The sequence below is a fragment of the Copadichromis virginalis genome, linkage group LG2, assembly GCF_057382275.1.
Source record: "Copadichromis virginalis isolate Kocher_CV1m ecotype Utaka linkage group LG2, C_Virginalis_male_GT1.1, whole genome shotgun sequence".
Taxonomy (NCBI): Eukaryota; Metazoa; Chordata; class Actinopteri; order Cichliformes; family Cichlidae; genus Copadichromis; species Copadichromis virginalis.
Genome location: NC_140619.1, coordinates 26,138,275 through 26,160,066, shown reverse-complemented (window position 1 = coordinate 26,160,066; position 21,792 = coordinate 26,138,275). Strand labels below are relative to the sequence as shown.

General features: G+C 46.6%; 1 protein-coding gene and 1 long non-coding RNA gene across 2 annotated transcripts in view; one reads left to right on the top strand and one right to left on the bottom strand.

Moving 5' to 3' along the window:
• The window catches only part of n4bp3 (NEDD4 binding protein 3), a 42,072-nt gene extending 22,545 nt beyond the window's left edge, over positions 1-19,527 (bottom strand). Inside the window, exon 1 of the mRNA XM_085475751.1 lies at positions 19,221-19,527. The gene's annotated coding sequence lies outside the window, so the exon portion shown is untranslated. The remainder of the gene's footprint in view (positions 1-19,220) is intronic.
• Positions 19,528-19,957: 430 nt separating this feature from the next.
• LOC146717410 (uncharacterized) lies at positions 19,958-21,526 on the top strand. The gene is made up of 3 exons (XR_014923379.1): positions 19,958-20,260; positions 20,825-20,899; positions 21,244-21,526. It is a non-coding gene; the product is annotated as an uncharacterized LOC146717410 (long non-coding RNA).
• Positions 21,527-21,792: the final 266 nt, after the last annotated feature.

The window sequence follows — 21,792 nt, the reverse complement described above, 5'->3', positions numbered from 1 at the left end:
GATTGTGTGGATTTGTTCTGCTGAGGTGTAGATACACAGCTGTGTGGAGCAGCTGACCTCACTGTTGTTTTAGGTTGCCCCTTTCACTCCTTTACAGATCACACTTCCACAAAGCATACATGCTTATCCATCCCACAGAGCAACTGCATGTCGCACCAGATCATCAACATCCAGCCCCTCTGTGACCCTGATGAGGACAATCTAAAGAGGATGGATGGAATATTTAATTATTTCAAAAAAAATTTATTAATTATGTGTAAAACTTTTTTAAAATTATTTCATAGTTCAGGCTTTAAAGGGTTAAAGTATTGTTTTGCGTTTGTGGTCATTTCCATCTTTATTTTTATCCTTACAATCAGTTGATTTTATTGATATTAATGGGAAGGTTAACGTGTTCAAAGTTGTTTCCTCTTTTAGTGTCTGTGTAAATGTGTCGCTTTTAAACACTGCTCAAATGAGTATGATTATGACTTACAGGTAGATCAAGGCTCGCAAACAACATAAAAGAAATGTATAACAATCAATGTAAATAGCTGATGATGATATAAGCTGTATGACATACAGGATGGGGCTGTTGCTATTCCATCTTTTCCCATAACTTACACGTTCCTATTGGATTTCTGATGGTGCTAAATTGTTAGCATTTCCATATGTTCACAAATATAACTGTACAAATTCTGACTCAGGCTTTGGCTTGCATCTAATAAAAAATAGAAATGATACAGGACGACACGACTAGTTCCACAAGACGCTTTAAACGAAGCTTTAGAAAAACATGTGGGTCTGCTATTCAAAACAAAAACTGCTCTTCAGCCACAAGAGACGATGAGTTAGATAGTAGCGTGGGAGCCGAGATGAAGGCCTTAATCTCTGAACAAACTAAACAACGTATTGTTCCATAAGCCCTTCCTATTACAGTACTTGTTGCTACAACAGTCGGGATTTCTTCTCCCACGTGAAATGCATCATAGTTTGCAATTACAGCAGTATCAGGTTTAGCAATCAGAAGTCCGGAGTTTACTGACAACTCTATGATGGGAAAAGAATTTGACGCTAATCAGGAATCAAAGAGTTGCCAAGAAATTTTGCTGATTGTAGGTGTTGTTTTTAAAGCAACTTTTTAGCTAAGGTCTTAAATATGAAAATGACACACGTGGAGGATATGAAAATAAAGAATGTAGCACACTAAAGAGCGCTGCTATTTTTTTGGTAGCCGAACTCATTAAAAATGCTAAGATTTACTAGAGAATTGTTTTTTGAAATGGTGTAAAAACAAAAAAAAGGACAAAAAAACAGAGGGAGAGAAATCTTATTTTCCTGAAACCAATAATATGCAGAGAAAGCCTTTTTTAGGCGATGCACTACGGAGGAAAAACTGAATCCTTGACCCCTTCAGTGATAGGATCCAGCAGCAGCTCTTCTTTGTTGGTAGGAGGCAGGTCACTTCAAATCAATACAGAGAAGAGAGTTGCTCTTTGTTCTAATAATATGCTTTTGACTTTTACAGTCCAGATTTACACCAAACTGAACATTTTATGGGAGAATTTGGACGTGTTGGATGTGTTAGTCAGCGCTCTCCACCGCCATCATCAAAACACAGAGTGCAGAAATATGGGGGAGAATGCTGCTCCCACCCTACAGCAGCGCTTTAGAGGAATAGAGAATAAAAGCCACGAAGAACTGAAGCTGTTCAATTCAGTGCAGTTTCATTTGTACTGAACAATAACCTCAAAGATATCTGACTTTATAAAGGGAAACCCAACAGTGCCTCACCGAGCAAGCTCCTGATGACACGTGCCATTGTTATGCTGTTTTTTCATTTTATCTATCAAGATAAACTTATTATGGTGATTTTCATGGTTCATTTCTCACTTTTTGCCTTCTAAATATAAGGTTCGCTGCTCATGAACTGGTCAGCATTTCGCATCGTTTACTCTTTAGCTTGTGCAATTTCAACTAACCAAGAATGACACAATTTGGCGCTGGATTATAATTTTCTTACTTTCATACTTAAATCTAATCTGCGTGATAATTTTGTATTAATATGCAGTTTATGATGCCTGACATGCTGAGAAAATGCATGTCCGGCATTCTGTAAAAGGAAAATATAGATTTTTTTTCTGTATTTTCCGTATTTTAAAAAGAAAACCAACAGCTATAAAACCAGCAACATGCTAAAATATTTCTTTACTCACCTTCGCTGGCATTTGTAACAACGGCATGATATTTATTACACTTGATTCTGAATCCAGTTCAAGTTCTGCTTGGTTTCTGTGGATAACAGGTAAAGCCTGTATAGTGTTTGCCAACTGCTGCTATCAGCAGAGCCATGTTCAGCGCAGAGCATAAGTCCACCGAGAGCAGTGTGAGGAAACAAACCCACATTCCTTACATTTCTCACTGGGTAATGATTAAATGTGCCATGCCGTTACTTAACACGTGGAGCTCTGATGTGGCTGATGTTGTCCGTTTCCCCTGCTGGAGGACTTTGAGGGCTTTGGGACATTTTTAATCTGTTATCAAAAGTAACTTTATTCCCATGAGAACCTGGTAACGGCAGCCCAACAACAACAACTCAGTGACCGATTATTCAGCCACATAATCATAGGCTGCAGGTAACATAATGTTAAACTGAGCTGATAAAGGCTTTTTATTAAATTCTTTACAGTAAGGAGGGGTGAGCAGAGACTCACTGTGGCTTCTTTGTTTCCTGGAGCGGTTCACGCAGGAGTCACCGTTCTGTGATTACATCGATGGAAATTGAGTGGTTCCCACATCGACCTACACCTGAATCAATTCCACTTAACAGCTGCAAAGAGTGTGCAAGCATCCATCGGGACGCCCTGGATGTTAGGCCACACACTCGGCACAATCAACATGGGAAAACGGATGCACCGCAGCTAAAAATTGGTTTGGACTCAGAAGCTAACAGGCACACGTGGAGTGACCCGTGTGCAGGTGAAACTGCTCTGCCGATCACATCCCAGCAAATCCTTCTGATCTCATTTGCACCAGAGAGAGAGAGAACTGAAGAGGGATGATGTCGGGTAGTAAACACTGATGCTGACGAAGGCCGATGCCCAGTCAGAAGATCAGTGTCCCCCCCCTTCCTGGCTGAAGTTTCCCTGTAAATGAATTGAGTGCTACTGGAAAACACCTTATTCAGCCAAATGAGGTCATAAGTTTACTGTAGAGAGTTTACACTAACAACAAAAGCCGCAAGAAAAACTATGATATGCGAAATATCACCTAGATGAGGTTGTTTTGTTTTGATTGCTGTTGCAAAAATAAAAAAATCTCAAAAACAATTAGATTTAATTTAATTGACTGGAGAACACAGTCAGTTAAATTAAATCTAATTGCTCAGCCTGGGTACAGAATTCATGAATAGACCTCAGGGGGAATTCCAGAGACACAAATAGACCATCAGACCAGAGATAATTCAGATATAACAGAAAAAGAAAGCGTGATATTATTAATGAGCTCTCAATGCAACGCTCGCTGGAAGGCAAGTACCCCCGTTTATTATTATTTGAAGACCGTACGGCTTCATTCTGGACCATTCAATAATTAACCGTTAATTAGCACATCACTTCCAAGCTGGAAGGCTGATTCTGCTGCTCCGAGTGACGTCACATCCCCATAGGGAAAAGATTCAGTTATAAAGTTAGCTAATTCCAAATCAGCTTCACTGCAAACAAGAATTCCTCGTGGGCAAAGTGATTAACAATCAGGATGCTTCCCTCTTCTCTCTGTAGCTTAGGCTGCTCTTTGACAGCGCTGCCTTAAATCGCATTTTAAGGTTACTGGCATGCAAATTAGTCAAGTTTTCCCTGGAGAAATCGGTGCTGCGTATTAAATGCTAGTAGATACACGGATCTTTGAGCTGAAACCAGAATTGAGGTACTTTCACTTTTATAAAAGGAACATTGTAAACAAATCTAAACCCAAATCATAAGCAGACATGAGGTGAACAGAGAGGCAAAGTTAACTTTTTTACACTAAGAGTGTCTTTAAATAGTAGGAAATGTAGAAGGAAAAAACACTTGTTTACCTGTGTTTGTCCACCTGAAACTTCACTTCTCTGCTCCTGATCCCATGCACGCCCTGTTTCTCTCTGTCACCCTCGCTACTGATGATGACATCACATGACTCGTGTTTCCCAGCCTGCGATGGCAGCTGGGAGGTGCGTGGATAAAGAGGAAACTGCTTCAGCCACTGACCTGCAGGAAGACTTTACACTGGTCTAAACAGATGGTTTGGGCCCATATCAACATTTTGGACTAAGCTAAGCGAGCTCTGTATGTTCCTAGTTACACTACACCCTTCCCTCCTGCTCACTTCTTTGTGCACTGTGAGCCCTCTCAAAGGCCAGTGTGGTCAGACTGGTTCTTCCAGTTCCAGAAACAAAAGCCCCTGCATGTGAAAACGCTTTGAAGCCTTCAATGCAGACCTTAAATAAAACTCCCAGCTTCACTGGACAACGGCAACGCAGTGCGTCTGTTTGCTCGAGGATAATAAGACAATCAGGAGGGATTTGACTTAGGTTACAAAGCAGACAGCATAAATGGGGAAAGAAGGATGAATGTATGAAAAGAAAATAAGAGGAAGATGGGAATGAGGAAGAAGTGGAAAATGAGGGCATGTGGAGGGGGATGAGTCTGAGTGGACTGTCTGGACAAGAGTCTGAGTGTACGTCTCCCTTCCTGAGAGGCTAAGTTACTGGACGGGTTCGACACCATATCAAGTTACACATCTCAAACTAAAGATGCTGGGATCTGAGAAGGAAGAAGAGAGAAGACATTGTTCTCTGCTCTGTAACCAGGAGAGAGTGGCTCCTTTCTTCTGTCCTCACCATCCGATGTGGGCCAATGAGCTGAGGTGGGTATCCGGACCAACGGGTGGGCACACAAGAATCTCAGCTCATAAAAGCACCTTGCCAGCCAGGGATGCACTATGTTGAGACTGGCAAACTATTAAAGGCATTCCAGTGGAGTATGATGTTTTATGGTGCCCCTTGGCCTGCTGAGAGTAATCTGAAGAAAATCAGCAGTAAAATGAAAGGAGGGCCTAACCCCATCAAAGCTGGACAGCCCAGCCCAAAACCTGAGCAGGTGCTCCAGTACCCCTGTCATTACTGTATGTGTGGGCCCCCAGAGGGCCTCAGATTTCAAAGGCAGTCACTCCCAGCTGGCTGATAGAGAAGTTCAACCAAAAAGAAGAAAAAGAAAAGAAAGAAAAACAAAGTAAGAGATGGAGGATCCTAAAAAATGAAGGCGGTGCATCCATGTGATTGGCAGCAAGCATTGCAGAAGGAGAGGAGACAAAGAAGAGAAGATAGGAACGTGTCAGAGCCTGCTTACAGTTACTGTACCTGTATGACCAATCAACTAAACAACAAACTCATTGTCAGCTAGACTCATTTCCTCTGGCTTATCTCTTCTGGACAATGTCATCACTGGAAAGTGCTATGGGAGGTATGCTGGCTGTCTGGTTCTTGAGAAATACCATTATCCTGTTTTAGACCGGAGCTTACTGTGTCTGCCACACAGGAGTTAGCTCTTGTAAACAAATTTTGCAACTCTGTCTGTAAGGATCGGGAGATGTTAATGCGATTAGTTAACGCAACTTTAAAAACTGAAGAGTCACAAGTGTTAGACTGTTAGATGACAACACCGATGCCAGTCTCAGATCTGTACAGCAAACATACACAGCATTCAGTTAGCTTAGCGTAAAAAACAGGAAACCATTATTCTGGTTCTGTCCGAAGGTCACATAATCCACTCACCAGCTCCTGTAAAGCTCACGCGCTGGCACACAATGTCTCATTTCTTTAATTTGTACCAAAATATAAGCTTTTGGCAGGGCTGTATTACCGACTCTTCCCTGTTTCAAGCATGCGGCAACTGCTGGGATAAAAAATGAAGCCAATGCAACAGTGTAGCCACTTGAGGTTATAAGCAGATAGGTGTATATATATATATATATATATATATATATATATATATATAGGTGTATATATATATATATATATATATATATATATATATATATAGTAACGTTCACAAGAACCAGACGGTTGGGGTCTCAGTTTGTCCGTTTATTCGGCACATAAGCCAGCGGGTTGTTAACTCAGGGGGAAGCGCTCTCGAACTACACCTCTCTTCAGCCTGGCACACACACAGAACAACCAGGTCCCCCCACCCCTTCCTGTACACCACCCTCACTACTTCCTGCAGCCCAACCAAACATGAATCTTAAAGGAACAACAACAGTGTGCAGAGAAAACCAACATGTCACTGTCCAGTAACACTTAACCATCGTTACACTGCCCCCCCAGCAATAAGTTCCTCGTCCCCGAGGGAACGACACAGTCTCTGAGGCGGGGCGGTAGCCTACGTTCCCTCCTTGACCTCCTGAGCCCCTGAGGAGGACGCGGAGCTTCGGGGCTTTGGGGTGAAGAGTCCGAGGGGGGGGGACGCAGCCCCGGTCGGGGGCCCCTCTGAGCAGGGTCATGGACGCTCTGTACACGTCCCTCTGGAAAGGAGGGGAGGGACTGTCCTCTGTAGGGGGCCATCCGGTCTCTGTGCAGCGCTACTATCCTCCCCCTAGGAGGCAACTGCACCCTGTAAACAACCTCCCCCACTCGCTCTAGGACGCTGCAAGGCCCCACCCAGCTGCTATCCAGTTTAGGACACCGTCCCTTCTTCCTCTTTGGGCTGTAGACCCACACCAGCTCCCCAGCACGGAAGTGCCTCCCTTTAGTGGTGATGTCGTAATTCCTCTTTTGGCGCAGGCCTGCCTTCGCCAGCTGCTCTCGGGCGTAGGAATGTGCAGAATCCAGCCGGTCCTGCAGCTTCCTTGCGTAGTCCCGGCCCGGTGGTGCCTCTGGCGCGTCCGGGGGTTTCCCAAAAGCCAACTCTGCAGGAGTTCTCAGCTCTCTCCCTAACATGAGCAGGGCAGGCGTACATTGGGTGGAGTCCTGCACTGCCGACCTGTAGGCCATGAGGGTAAGGGGAAGATGGTAATCCCAGTCCCGTTGGTGTTCTGAGATAAGGATGGCTAGCTGCTGGGCCAGCGTCCTGTTAAACCTTTCCACCAGCCCATCGCTTTGGGGGTGAAGTGGGGTGGTGCGGGTTTTCTTAGTCCCAAGGCGTTCACACATGGCAGCAAATACCTTGGACTCAAAGTTACGCCCCTGGTCACTGTGGAGGGTCTCTGCTGTTCCAAAGCGGCTGAACATCCCCTCCACTAATACATCAGCGACTGTCTCAGCCTCCTGATCTGGGATGGCGTATGCTTCCGGCCACTTGGTAAAATAGTCCATGGCCACAAGAACATAGCGGTTTCCTCTGTCTGTGCGAGGAAATGGGCCCATGACGTCCACAGCTACTCGCTCCATTGGGGCTCCTGCTGGTTGCTGCTGAAGCTGAGCCCGGGACTGGTCTTGTGGCCCTTTGTGTGAGGAACATGCATCACAGCTGTGGCAAAAGTCCTCCACATCCCTCCGCTGTTGACCCCAGTAATAGCCCTGGCGGAGGCGGCGAAGAGTCTTGGAGACCCCAAAGTGGCCAGAGCCAGTGCTCCCATGGCAGGCTCCCAGCACAGCTGACCTCAGCGACCTTGGCACCACAACCTGCCACCTCTCCTCCCCCGTGGCAGGATCCTTCCAGGCACGCTCCAACACCCCCTCCTTCAGCCTGAGAGCTGCAAACTTGGCCCACAGCCCCCTGGTACAGATGGAAAACCCAGTGACCTCATCCCAAAGGGGTTGCTCCCCCTTCTCCAGCCACTGCAGGACCGGCAGCAGGTCTGTGTCTTGTTCCTGCCGTGCCCTCCACTCCGCTGCATCCACCACCAGAAGAACCCTGCAGGCGAGCTGTGCTGCTCCGTCTATTGTCGTGAGTTCCCGCTCTATTTCCTCTCGCTTCTCACAGTAACGGCAGCCAGCTGCAGCACATGGGCGGCGAGAGAGGGCGTCTGCGTTAGAATGGTGCGTCCCTGCTCTGTGCTCCACGGTGAAATTGAAGGCTTGGAGCTCCTCCAGCCAGCGAGCCACCTGTCCCTCTGGCTCCCTGAAAGACATCAGCCACTGAAGGGCAGCATGATCAGTTCTGACAACAAATGCTGTGCCGCACAGGTAGTATTTAAAGTGTCTCACCCCCGCCACCACAGCCAACAGCTCTCGTCGTGTGACACAGTAGCGCCGCTCGCTCCTGTTCAGGACCCGGCTGAAGTACGCCACCACCTTCTCCCCTTCCGGTCCAACCTGCGACAACACCGCTCCCAGCCCCACATTACTTGCGTCAGTGTCCAGGACAAAAGGCAGGGCGGGGTCAGGGGGGGCAAGGACTGGGGACTCTGTCAGCGATCTGCGGAGGGTGTCGAACGCCTGCTGACAGTCCTGGGTCCAGATGAAGTCACGGTCCTTCTGCAGCAGGTGGAAGAGTGGTGCGGCTATGGAGGAAAAGCCCTTCACAAACCTCCTGTAATAAGACGCCAGTCCTAGGAAGCTTTTGAGCTGTTTCTGGTCTGCTGGTGTGGGCCACTCGGTAATGGTGTGAATTTTTTCCTCCAAAGTGCTGATGCCCTCACGACCCAGCTTGTGGCCCAGAAACTCCACCTCCCTCCTCATGAAGTGGCACTTGTCGGGATGCAGCTTCAGGCCTGCAGCCGCCACCCTCTCCAACACTTGTCTCAGGGCATCCAGGGCAGCATCAAAGGAGCTCCCGTGCACTAGAAGATCATCCAGGTAAACCAGACACCGTTGCCGTGGGACGCCAGCCAGCACACTGTCCATGAGCCTCTCGAAGGTCGCAGGAGCGTTGCAAAGGCCAAAACTCAGGACTTTGAACTGCCATAGTCCCCTGTTAGTGCAGAAGGCTGTCTTCGGTCTGGATTCCGGGGACAGTGGCACCTGCCAGTAGCCACTCCGCAGGTCCAGGGTGGAAAACCAGGAGGACCCGGCTACTAAGTCGAGGGACTCATCAATCCTGGGAAGGGGGTAAGAGTCTTTCTTCGTCACTTTGTTGAGTGGTCTGTAGTCCACACAGAAGCGCATCCTAGGACTTTTTTTCTTAGGCACCATCACCACCGCGGAGGCCCACGGGCTATCAGATGGTTCTATGATGCCCGCCTTCATCATTTCACACAGCTCCCTGTCTGCAGCCTCCTGATGAGCCAGGGGCAGGCGGTGGGGGCGCACTTTAATAGGCTGGGCATCCCCGGTCTCAATGACGTGCTCTACCAAGTGTGTCAAGCCAACATCACTTTCTTTCAGGGCAAAAATGTCACTAAACTCTTTTAGTACCTGCCATAGACTCTCTTGCTGCTGTGGAGTCAGCCCCTCACAGTTCTTTGACCAGATACTCCTCACTGCTGAGAGCCTCTCCTCCTCCTCCTCCTCCTCCTCCGCTCGCTGTTCTGCTGGCGGGTCTGCAGGGGTCTCTGCGGTGGAGGTGGACGCCGCGGCAGATGCTGTGCAGACCGGGGGAGGAATAAGCGGCACCTTCTTCCCATCAGGGAGTACGAGGAGGCCTTTGCCTAAGTCCAGTACACCACCAATGGCTCGTAAAAAATCCAGCCCAAGGATGCAGGCGTCCTGCACGTCAGCCACCCAGGCAGCATAAGACACACCGAGGTCCCCCACCTTGAACTGGAACACTCCCTTCCCTCTCATTGGGGCCAGATCACCGGTCACAGTCTTAAGTTGCACGTTAGTCGGTTGTACAGCAGCTCCGGTTGGGACAATATCGGGTCGGACCAGCGTTGCATTGGATCCCGTGTCCAGCAGGGCCGTACAGGACACCCCCGCAATCGTCACTGGAACATGGCAAAAGCCGCCAACCTGGGTCCAGCCCACAGTGATGGCCGCACCGGGTGGAGGTGGCGGTGGTGTGGGGATGTCGTTCTCCCAGGCCCGTGTACTCCCGCCTACACGGGCCCGTGGGCGTTTCCCTGAACCGCTGCAAGCTTGGGGCACTGCCTGATGAGGTGTCCGACTTGTCCACATCCCCAGCAGCTCTGAGGTCGGCGGTGTGGGCCAGCCCGAGGGGAAGGCGACTGCAGCGAAGCTGTCTGCACCAAACTGCACAGGCCCGCTGGCGTCTCCATCTGTTCCACAGGTGCTGACACAGCCCTCACCACGTGTGCGTCGTCAGCGCCCCCAGAGGATCCTGCAAGCATCTCCCTCTCCAACGCTAGCTCCAGGGCTGCACTGAGTGTGGCCGGCCGAGCAAGCTGAGTTTGCATGCGGAGCTCTTTAGGGCTCAGGGCCTGCAGGAACTGGTCCCGAGCTAACTCCGCCTGCACTGATGGTGGCATGCTGTCATACGCCCTCCGGCAAAGGCACTCGACTTCATGGGCCAAAATGCGGAGGAATGCGGAGGGGCTCACCTGGCAATCTGCGTCTGTTGTGGAACTCCGACCTCAGCAGCACTGGTTGGATATACTGCCCGAAGCGCCTCTGAAGTGCTCCGACCAGAGCATTATAATCTCCCCTCTGCTCCTCGGTCAGCAGCAGCAGGCATGCAGCTGCATCCTCACACAGGCACAAAGCCAATTGGAGAGCTTTATGTTCCTCAGACCAGCCAGCTGCAACAGCTAACAGCTCGAACTGTGCGATAAACACTTCCCATGGCGTCTTGCCGCTGAACTTAGGCGTTTTTATATTCGCTGCAGCTTGCTGGGCGCCGCCATGTTTGTTTACATCACGTGACGGCGCGCCAAGCGAGGTCGACTCCTTCCCGCCGGAATCGCGGCCGCTGTGCGAACAGTTCCCGAGCCTAGTCAAACCTGGAGAAAATCCAGCCTCGGCAGACAGCCGCAGCGCCGTTTCCCTCACTCCATGGGCGGGCGAGCGCGGACGAACCTCCCTCTCCTCCGTCTCCTTCTTAATCCTGCCCGGCAACATCCTCGTCTCGTAACGGCAAGCGTCGCTAGCAACAGGGTCTCGGGCGTTCTGGGGTTCTTTTTTCTTTCTTCACTTCTGACACCAATGTAACGTTCACAAGAACCAGACGGTTGGGGTCTCAGTTTGTCCGTTTATTCGGCACATAAGCCAGCGGGTTGTTAACTCAGGGGGAAGCGCTCTCGAACTACACCTCTCTTCAGCCTGGCACACACACAGAACAACCAGGTCCCCCCACCCCTTCCTGTACACCACCCTCACTACTTCCTGCAGCCCAACCAAACATGAATCTTAAAGGAACAACAACAGTGTGCAGAGAAAACCAACATGTCACTGTCCAGTAACACTTAACCATCGTTACAATATATAGGTATATATATATATAGGTATATATATATATATAAGGTAAGCAGCTGGATAGCGTAGTGGTTAAACTACACGCCTTTGGAACAGAGGATCGCAAGTTCGATTCCTGCCTGGGGCGTCTGTATCCAGTAAGGGTCCTAAGGCTAGACCCCCTATGCTAAGCAAGCCTACCGCAGACATGAGCGAGACAGATAAATATGAAGGCATGCCGGCTCGGACGTCGCCCGGATCAACAAGGTCCGCGTCAGGTGTTGAGGAACCAGGGCACCCTGACGAAAAGTGGGCTACTGGAACAAGAAGGCATCGGTGGGCAAGGGATGAAAACAGGGCGTTGTTGGAATGCTACTATGCAAGTAACCCCAGCGGAAGGGGCTACATGAATAGGATGAGGGACCTATGGATTCTTCGATACCCAACATCCACAATGACGGCGAAACAACTAGTAGCTCAGTGTTCCAACATTCGAAAGAAGGGACTGCTCTCACAGCTAGAGATTGACGAGGTACAACACAAATGCTACGGCAAGGAGGAGTCAGGACGCCAGGTCAGGGGGGAGATATCATCACCCCCACCCGAGATTGGGTACATAGCCCCAAGTGCGATAGGAGAAGGATCGTTGAGTGCGAGAGGAACTGACCTGAAAAATAGGATCATGGCCAAGCTTGAAACCTGGATCCCCCGTAGCCGGTTACCAAGATTACGTGAAGTACCCTCAGAAGGTCTGCTAGATGATGTTAATGCAGCACTACGGGCAATACCTACAACCACGATTACCGACACTAACAAGCTGATCTACAATACGGCAGCAGTGATCAGTGAGATGCTTGGCTACAAGTTGAACAGCCACAAGGGGCAGTACCCTCCATGGAGAAGGAGGCTAGAGGGCAAGATCAAAGTAGCACGGAGGGAGGTTAGCCAACTAACGGAGTTGCAGAAAGGTGCGACAAATAAGGTGCCTAAGAAATACAGCAAGCTGTCCATACCTGAGGCCTTGGAAACTGCCAAGCAAAGACTCACAGCCTTGGCCAGCCGCTTGAGGAGGTACACCAGAGAGATAGAAGGCAGGAGAATAAACCAGCTGTTCTCCACAGAACCAGCAAAGGTGTACTCTCAGTGGCAAGGGAACAATAAGAGAACAGCACCACCAAGGCTGGAGACGGAGCAATACTGGAAGAGCATATGGGAGAAGGATGCAACCCATAACGGCAATGCTCAGTGGCTAGAGGATCTGAGGGCAGACCACAGCGACCTCCCTGAACAGGGTCCAGTAACCATCACAGTGGCAGATATCCAAGAAAGGGTCTCCAGTATGAAGAGTTGGACAGCACCAGGGCCCGACATGGTTCACGCCTACTGGCTGAAGAAGCTGACTGCACTCCACGAGCGTCTGGCAGCACAAATGAACCAGCTGCTAGTTAACGAAAGACACCCGGAATGGCTAACTGAAGGCCAGACGGTCCTGATCCCCAAGGACCCCAAGAAGGGACCGGTCCCCTCCAACTACCGACCAATAACCTGCCTCAGTACTACATGGAAGCTCCTGTCAGGCATCATATCGGCTAAGATGAACAGGCACATGGGTCAATACATGAGCGGGACACAGAAAGGAATTGGCAAGAATACCAGAGGTGCAAAACACCAGCTACTGGTAGACAGAACAATCAGCCGAGACTGCAAGACCAGACTGACCAACCTGTGCACTGCCTGGATTGATTACAAGAAGGCCTATGACTCAATGCCCCACAGCTGGATACTGGAATGCCTAGAATTGTACAAGATCAATGGGACCCTAAGAGCCTTCATCAGGAACTCAATGGGGATGTGGCGTACAACACTAGAGGCCAACTCCAAGCCCATAGCACAAGTTACCATCAAGTGCGGGATCTACCAAGGAGATGCTCTGTCCCCACTACTGTTCTGCATAGGCCTGAACCCCCTCAGTGAGATCATTAACAAGACTGGCTACGGATACCGACTACGGAACGGAGCAGTTGTCAGCCACCTCCTGTACATGGATGACATCAAGCTGTATGCCAAGAGTGAACGAGACATCGATTCACTGATCCACACTACCAGGCTATACAGCAATGACATTGGAATGTCGTTCGGACTGGAGAAGTGTAGTCGGATGGTAACAAAGAGAGGGAAGGTAGTCAGAACTGAGGGGATTGAACTACCAGAAGGCAACATTGCAGACATAGAGGACAGTTACAAGTACCTGGGGATCCCGCAGGCAAATGGGAACCATGAAGAGGCCGCTAGAAAGGCTGCAACCACCAAGTACCTGCAGAGGGTCAGGCAAGTCCTGAGGAGTCAGCTGAATGGTAAGAACAAGATCCGGGCCATCAACACGTACGCCCTGCCCGTGATCAGGTACCCTGCTGGGGTAATAGGCTGGCCAAAGGAGGAGATAGAAGCCTATATATATATATATATATATATATATATACCTATATATATATATATATATATATATATATATATATATATATATATACCTATATATATATAGGTATATATATAGGTGTAAGAATGTCCATGATTTTTTTTTTTATCCATGACCCGTCTCTAACGTTTCTTGTAGTCACTTTCTTTTGTTGTTGAATGTATCAATAAAACAATAAAGAAGAAAGGGAATAGAAGCATTTTATAACACAATTTCAGCCTTGCTTGTTTAGTTGGCTATATTATAAAAGAAGTTATGTGTGTACAGATTACACATGTTAGACCTCAAAGTCTTTGTTATGTTAAATTAAACGAAACTTAAAATTAAAAACAATAAGGGCTCCATATCCTTCAATATTTGGTTTACAGAGTGAAATAATTATGAAAAGCTGGTACGCAATCGTGAAGCAATATTAAATGGAATAATGTTGGACCTCCTTTTGCCTTCAGTGATGCCTTAATTCTTCATTCACAGATTGAACAAGGTGCTGGAAACATTCCTCAGAGATTTTGGTCAATATTGAGAGGACATGCAGTTTGTTTGTTGGCTGCACATCCACAATGTCGCTCTATTGGATTGAGGTCTGCTGACTGTGGAGGCCAACTGAGTACAGTGATCTCATTGTCATGTTCAAGAAACTAGTTTGAGATGATCTGAGCTTTGTGACATGTTTTCATGTTGTTTACATCAGCAGTCCCCAACCCCCGGGCCACGGACCGGTACCGGTCCTTGAGTCGTTTGGTATCGGGCCGCGAGAGTTGAGGGCGGCTCGGGTGTAAAATTTTATGATTTTTCAGGGTTTTTTATCATTGACTCAGTTTCCCTGGGTCTTTTCTCGTGTTGTAGTTGTACGGCTCATTTTAAAAGAAATAGTTACACGTTACTATAGCGGCCAGAATGCATTAAGGGGTAGATGTTGTTGGCGGTTTTCAGGAGGACGCTGCTAATAAAGTTAAACATTTACACAGGGAATTTGCGTTTCTTATTATATTTGCAAAATACCACAGTTTTTGTCTTGGTCGTATCATTTTATTTTGTTGCATTTATTTGGACGGTCTGTGAAAATATTGTCTGACATTAAACCGGTCCGTGGCGCAAAAAAGGTTGGGGACTGCTGATTTAGATCACGTTCTGACTCCACCATCAAAACGTTGCAGTAAAAAATTGAGACCCATCAGACCAGGCAACTTTGTTCCAGTTCTCTATTGTGCAATTTTGGTGTCCCAGTGCGAATTGTACCCTCAGTTTTCCGTTCTTAGCTGTGGCGTTTGGTGCAGTCTTCTGCTGCTCTGACCCATCTGCTTCAAAGTTTGACGTGTTGTGCACTCAGAAATGCTCTTCTGCATAGCTCGGTTGTAATAAGTAGTAATTAGAGTTACTGTTGCTATTGTTCTCCGACCTCTGATTTCAACAAGACATTTTCTCCAGAGATCTGCTACTACCTAGGTATCTTCCCTTTTTCAGATAATTCCTCAGAGATGGTTCTGTGGGGAATCCCAGTAGATCTACAATTTTTAAAATACTCAGCCAATCACGCCAGATTCAAAGTCACTTAAATCACCTTTCTTCCCCATTCTGCTGCTTGGTTTAAACTTCGGCAGGTCGTCTTGACCACGTCTATATGCCTAAATACAATGAGGTGCTGCCATGTGATTGGCTAGATATTTACATTAGATATTTGCAATGAGGGGCAGTTGATAAAGTGCCTGCTGAGTGTATATCAATAGCTGTCTGCTTGTGTTTGGTCTTCCAAACACTATACAGGGAGTGAATAAGTGTAAAAGCCAAATACAGCTTTAGCACTTCACCCTCCTGCCCCCACATATCTGGTTCCAAAAATTAAAAAAGCTAAAATCGAACCATAAAAACAGGAGTTCACTAACCATTGGGTGACATTACAGCGGCTATATTCATACTTTCATACAAGCTCCTGGTTTTAAATGACATAATAAAAAAAGAGAAATACAGCCTCAACAAGTCTTCACCGCTGATCCACTTAACTACCTGTGAGACATAAGGGAGACACTAGGAGGTCATGGAAGCTCACTGTAACCTTTAAAACCACCACGTTGATTTCTTTTGAGAGCACACGATGTGACAGCAAACTGAAATGCCGTTGGAGAGAACAGAGCCGCGGCTACCTCGACGACCGCTACTTGTACACGCGGATATGAATACAACAATGCCCACTCACAGATGAGGACTTTGACTCATGGCCTTTTGTTCTGCAACACTACAATTCCTCAGAATAAATAGGAGACACGGGCTGAGCGCAACGCAACAGACACACACAGAAGGTAACCGCTGCTGCTGATAACTACAGGGAGGAGGTGAGTGTGAGCGCTTCTCACAGGGAGATAAGCCCGATCAATAAAAACACAAGCAAGCGATAAGGCTGAGATGAGGTAAACAGGTTGCATTTGACTCACGGGAAAATGTTGCGTTCTATAAACGAGTGTGTAGTCCCAGGATGAGGCGATGCCAGAGTGAGCGGCGGAGCTATTCACGTCATCCTTCTGAGTTGGTGACATTTAAAGACAAAAGGGTCTGTCCGGCCTCCTACACTCTCAGACCTTTCCCCTCTGAAGGTCAAAGGGTTCGGTCTGTCTCATGAGGATGAGGTAATTGTTAAGCAGTCAGTTGGGAGGTCAACTCACCACGCAGTCAGTTATATACCACCAAATAATGGGCAAAGTACACTTTTGCAGGGATTAAATGTCAAAAAGTGAGTCTGGCAGTTAAACTGATTTTGATTGACAGAAATGAGTGTGGGCCACCAAGCCAACTCCCGATGATGCCAAATCCACCCATGCTCACTCACACTTACACTTAAACCTGTTATACATCATGAATCTGTGATGTTCTGTACTTTGCAGTACTTATGTGAAAGTGTGAAAGTTGGGGACTTTCAGAATATCTCTGGCAGATAGCGCTGGACAACTTTAGGATTAAACCTGCATAGCAGCCATGTTACCTCATAGATAAACAATCGGAATCAGTGTTAGCCAACTGACACAACCACTGCTCTGCAGGTTTAATTTGCGAAGTTGTGACTTTGCTGCATTTAAGTTTCAAAATCTGTTAAGAGGAAGTGGCAGGAACGGTAAAATACTCCCAAAGATTAATCTCCAGCTATAAGGAAACACCTGCCACTCGGGGCCAATGATTAACTTGGGTGTGTTCTCTGTATGGGCACTTGTAACCTGTGAGTGAGAACAGGGGCCATGCTAATGCAGCAAGCATTGTGGTTCACATGGTTAACACACTGGTTAGAAATTACACAGAACTTGCTGCCAGTTACTTACACAGTTCCTGATAGAAACTACTCTTGACTGTGGTGGGTTCGAAAGCTAAACAGCATTAAATCAAACCGTGGCAGAATAAAGGCTGGCAGCCCTGCATGCTTGGCCAGGTCCTGCAGTGATTTTCTTAACCTGGCCTGGCTTTAATTGCAGTGACAGACGGCCTTGAGTGCAGATCAGGCCAAGCCACGGGGAGAGGGATGAGCGAAGGGGAGGAGTGTTGAGTGTAAGAACATGACACTTTCACCTTAGTGCAATCAGACATGGAGTTTTGGGGATGACCGCACACAAAACGCACAAGGAGAATAGGGTACGGGATAAGCTCGGGATCAGGAGAAGTAGAACAGAGGTTGGAGGAAAGGGGAAATCTGTGGAACGCTGAGGCGGAGCAAAACCAGTGAGTGGAAGGAGAGCTGATTAGTGTTTGATTAGGTGGCTAGCCTGAGGGGAAATATCACATGAGGAGGACTGTGCCATTACTGCTGTGCTCTCCCCATTCCACCATCTGCTTGAGTGTAGTACACATGATTGGCTTTCTGTGCACTTTTGTGCCACAAAATAATATCAAGATAAACAGCATATTGCATCGTATGGAGCACATTTGGGGGGGAGGACATTCAGTTGCACCTTTGGTGCCTGCATTAAAACAAGCAAAGTATGAGAGTGCAGAGCTGGGAGAGCCCACTAAACATCAGTCTGATTGATGGACCACAATCTGGATCCTCTAATCTTTACTACGCTCACCAAATAGTCAGCAGAATATGTGTTTCATCAGCTGCTTGTGGTTTAGGGAGACAGACACAGAGGCACACTCACAAACGCACACTCACCAGGGGGGAGCATCAGTCCCCCAGAGCTCAAACAGCTGAACGAGGAGCTCTCATCAGCTGTTTGGCTGATTCTGCTGAGAGAAGAGCACCAAAGACTGACTGTGTCAAAAGAAATAAATAAAAAGCCCTAAAAAAAATCCAACAATCTCCCGCATAGAGCTTAGATGTAATATTCTAGAGTGTACAATGTGCCTATAAATAGTGTCACAGCCTTTTTTTTCTTTAATAGATCGAGAGCACATGATCATTTGGGATTATTTGAGCTTAAATCAATATACAGTGTGACAGCCAAGGTATTAGTTTTACACTGATACAAAAGAGAGATCGTTATATTTGCTCTGCAGATTCTTCAAATAGTTATCAAATTATTACTTCTCTTTACTGATTGGCGTAACAAGTTTCTGCACACACACAAAAAACAAACTACATGAAAGCAATCTGCTGTCACAGACACAGAGGTTAAAGCTCTGATTGCAGAATTTTATCTCCTGGGTGATCACATGGAGGAATGTGTTTTTATGTGGCGACTTGAAGCCTAAACAGCACTTAAGCTGTCTGGGTGATTGCCATGCAGTGACGAGCGCAATCTCACAGCAGCAGAGACAGCAGCATCACCCCGCCATCACCTCCAATCCTAAATTACAGGAATGGTTAGCGCGCAGTCTCCAACAACAGCCTGCACTTGTCTCTCTGATGTGCGCTTGCTCTTGCGTCAGCATACGCCCATAACCACGGCAGTCAAAGGACTCCTTCTGCAACGCTCCGCGACTTCTCGGGTCAGAGGTCACCTGTGGCCTCTGGTCTCCACGACGACAGCCTGGCAGTCCCCAAGACATCCCCCCACAGGCACCAACCTCCTTCCCCCTCCCACGCCATCCAAACACAGACGCTCACAGAGAAACAGCTTTTGTCCCCAAACTCCTGGGCATCAAACAGAGAGCCAAACATTTACAACCGTGCAGGCCCAACAGTAGAAGTGCAGGAGACCACCAAAGCTGCAAAGTGACCAGAGTTAAAGGCTAAAAAGAACAAAAATATATGGGTCCACCAACCCCCCTTCTCTTTAACATACTCACTGACAGGGTGAAAGCACTGCAGACGGCTGGGTAGCCGTAAGGATTAACCCTGATTTAGGAGCTAAAACCTTTGGGAGAGCGACACTGTGTCACTTTAAAGGCTTTAATCTGCACAGGCAAGCTTATCAAGCGCGGTCCTTTCACGTCTTAAGTTTTTATTTATTGATTGATTTATTGGATCATCATTGACCACAACGCACCATGCACTGACACAATTTCCAGCTGCAGCTCTGCATGCGCAGCAGTGGAAGCAGATAACGGCAAGATTGGGAAAAACAAACTGGCACTCACCATATTCCGCATGCAGGACATCTCTGGAACCAGCACGGCCACTCTGCTGCAGTTCTGTATCCCGGTGCTTATAAGCAGGGAGGAAAAAAAGATTTAAAAACAAAAGTAGAAGAAAAAAGGTGGCTCCCCGGGGGTATTTTCCAGTACTTTGGCGATCGACCGGCGTGGAGAGAGTGGAGTTCAGACTAGGACTGTGTGGTTTCCCTCTCAGAGGTTTGAATAGCGGAGAGCAGAATGAGGGAAAACACGAGAGGCAGGGAAACATGCGCCTGTCCTGTCCCCCGGTAACGCTGACACACTTAGCTGAGAGGAGGAGAGGCAGCGACATCTACCGACAGTAGAAGCTCATGCAAGAAAATCAGAAGCAGCGTGGATAATATGATTAATAATAGCAATAAAACAATAAAGTAATAATAAAAATAAATAGAAATATTTTAGGTGATACCAGAGCTAGACTATTAGCAGGCAAAGAGGGCGAACACTACTGGAGTACTCACTTTTAGTAGTTTTAATCTATACAAATTTGTAAGAGAAAAATCAGCTGATTCATACGGAGCCCCTCTGATGACATGGTCCAAAAAATAAATAAATTGTGGCCACGAAATATCATTTCGAGGCCACGAAATAGGTATAACGTGCCCTCGAAATACTTATTTGTGGCCACGAAACACTTGATGAGATATATATATATATATATATATATATATATATCTCATCCCAGGGCACATTCACTAGAACCTGCGTCAGCCATAGTACGGAGTCCTTGCTGTTGGTGATGTCCTTAAGGTGAGTGTATTATATTTTATATTTATTTCATATTGTTATCCCGCAATTCGGCAGTTATTTATTCAGACCTATATTGTTACTATGTTCTAAAGGGTATCTGCTGACGTTTCAAATGTTGTATCCTCATGTTGTTACTACACGTTGTTTTGTTGTGCTAATATGTAGCCGTAAACTCATTTTTAACTGTAGGACGTGCGGCGGCCCCGCAGCACACTTTCAAAGTAGAGCAAGGCTGAAGGCTACTAATAAACGAGGTATGTTCAACATAAAACCTTAGTTCTCTGTGTCACGAAGATGTCTCTCTTTTACCCTGGCCACATCACCATACTAGCTGGTGCAACTAATCTGGTCTGGACAATAATAACAGTTTTAGATGGAAAGCATCTTAAAATTGCCTTTTTTTTTGCTGAACATCTCCTTTGAAAGTAGCATCATGTGAGTCACACTTGTTAAGGTAATACATGCTAAATGAGCCGTAGCTTTCAATGCATCACCGGATGATGATGATGATGCCTTGCAGTTACAGTAGCTCACTGCGGGTATCACGTTGCCAAGGGAACTAATAAAGCATACAGTGATCGGAATGATTTTGTATTGATGCAGGTTGTCCTTGCTCATGCTGAACTACTTAAACTCCAAGTAGACGATCGCTCCATTCCTCATTACCATAGATAATATCTAAGTAATAAAACAATCATTATCAAATTCTGATTTGCCATAGATAAAGTGATTTTATAGGTAGGTTATCATGTAAAAATCTGCTACATAAAATTTATAACTGAGTGTAAAAATACTTATTTCATTTTCATGTGGTTTAGAGGTCTCGGCTGCGAGAATTCTTAACAGAGCGTAAAGCTGAAGAAGATGTGATCAAGAAACTTGAAGATGAGAATGTAAGCCACTGCAGCTGTTGCTGTGTGCGTGCGTGTGTGTCTGTGTGTTTGTTTTTGAACGGAGAGCCGCAATCCACAATTTGCTATGCACATTCTAAAAATATTTATTGAATTTCATATTTTTGTTTAATCAGTGACATTAATTAATGACGTGATATGTTTAAAGAGTAATTTTAAAAGTAATTTTTGTTCATCTTATGTTGGACAAATGTGTACCACATTACCAAAAGTATCTGTTATCAAAAGTAGATAGCAAAAAACAACTCTAAAATATGCAGTTGTATGTATTCATTGTTTTTTTTTAATATTGACAATTTTATTAATTTGTTATTTATATTTTTCAGATTGATGAAACTGTCATTCCCTTAATGACAGACAATGACCTGGCAAAGTACATCCCCAAAGTTGGCGATAGAGTCTCCACTGTGGCCTTCTGCTGACAAGCAACACTGTCACGGACGTCACCATCCAGGAAAGAATCTATACTCTCAAGGCTACGACATAGACTGACAGGAGCTGAGGGAATGCCTCCTAAAAAGAAATTGTCTCAGTGGGCAGAAAATACAAATGCAAAACGAACAGTGAGACGAATTGAGGTTGGCTGGATGGATTTTGATGAGGAGAAGGGTGGGTTCAAACAGGTGAAGTCTGTAAGTGGTGGTGGAACAAGGCATTTATCTGTAGATAAAAATGAAACAGTGTCAAATATCAAACTTATGGCTGAAAATCTGTTTTTCCCCAATGGCACCTCAAAAAAACCCAAAAGTCTTTCACACTATTCAACTCATATTGAGAGCTCACAGATGCATGTGGATGCTTCCAGTACAGTTGATGAGTTGTATAAGCAAAGTAAAGTCAAAATTCTGCGACTTTATCTGTGTACCAGAAAGAAA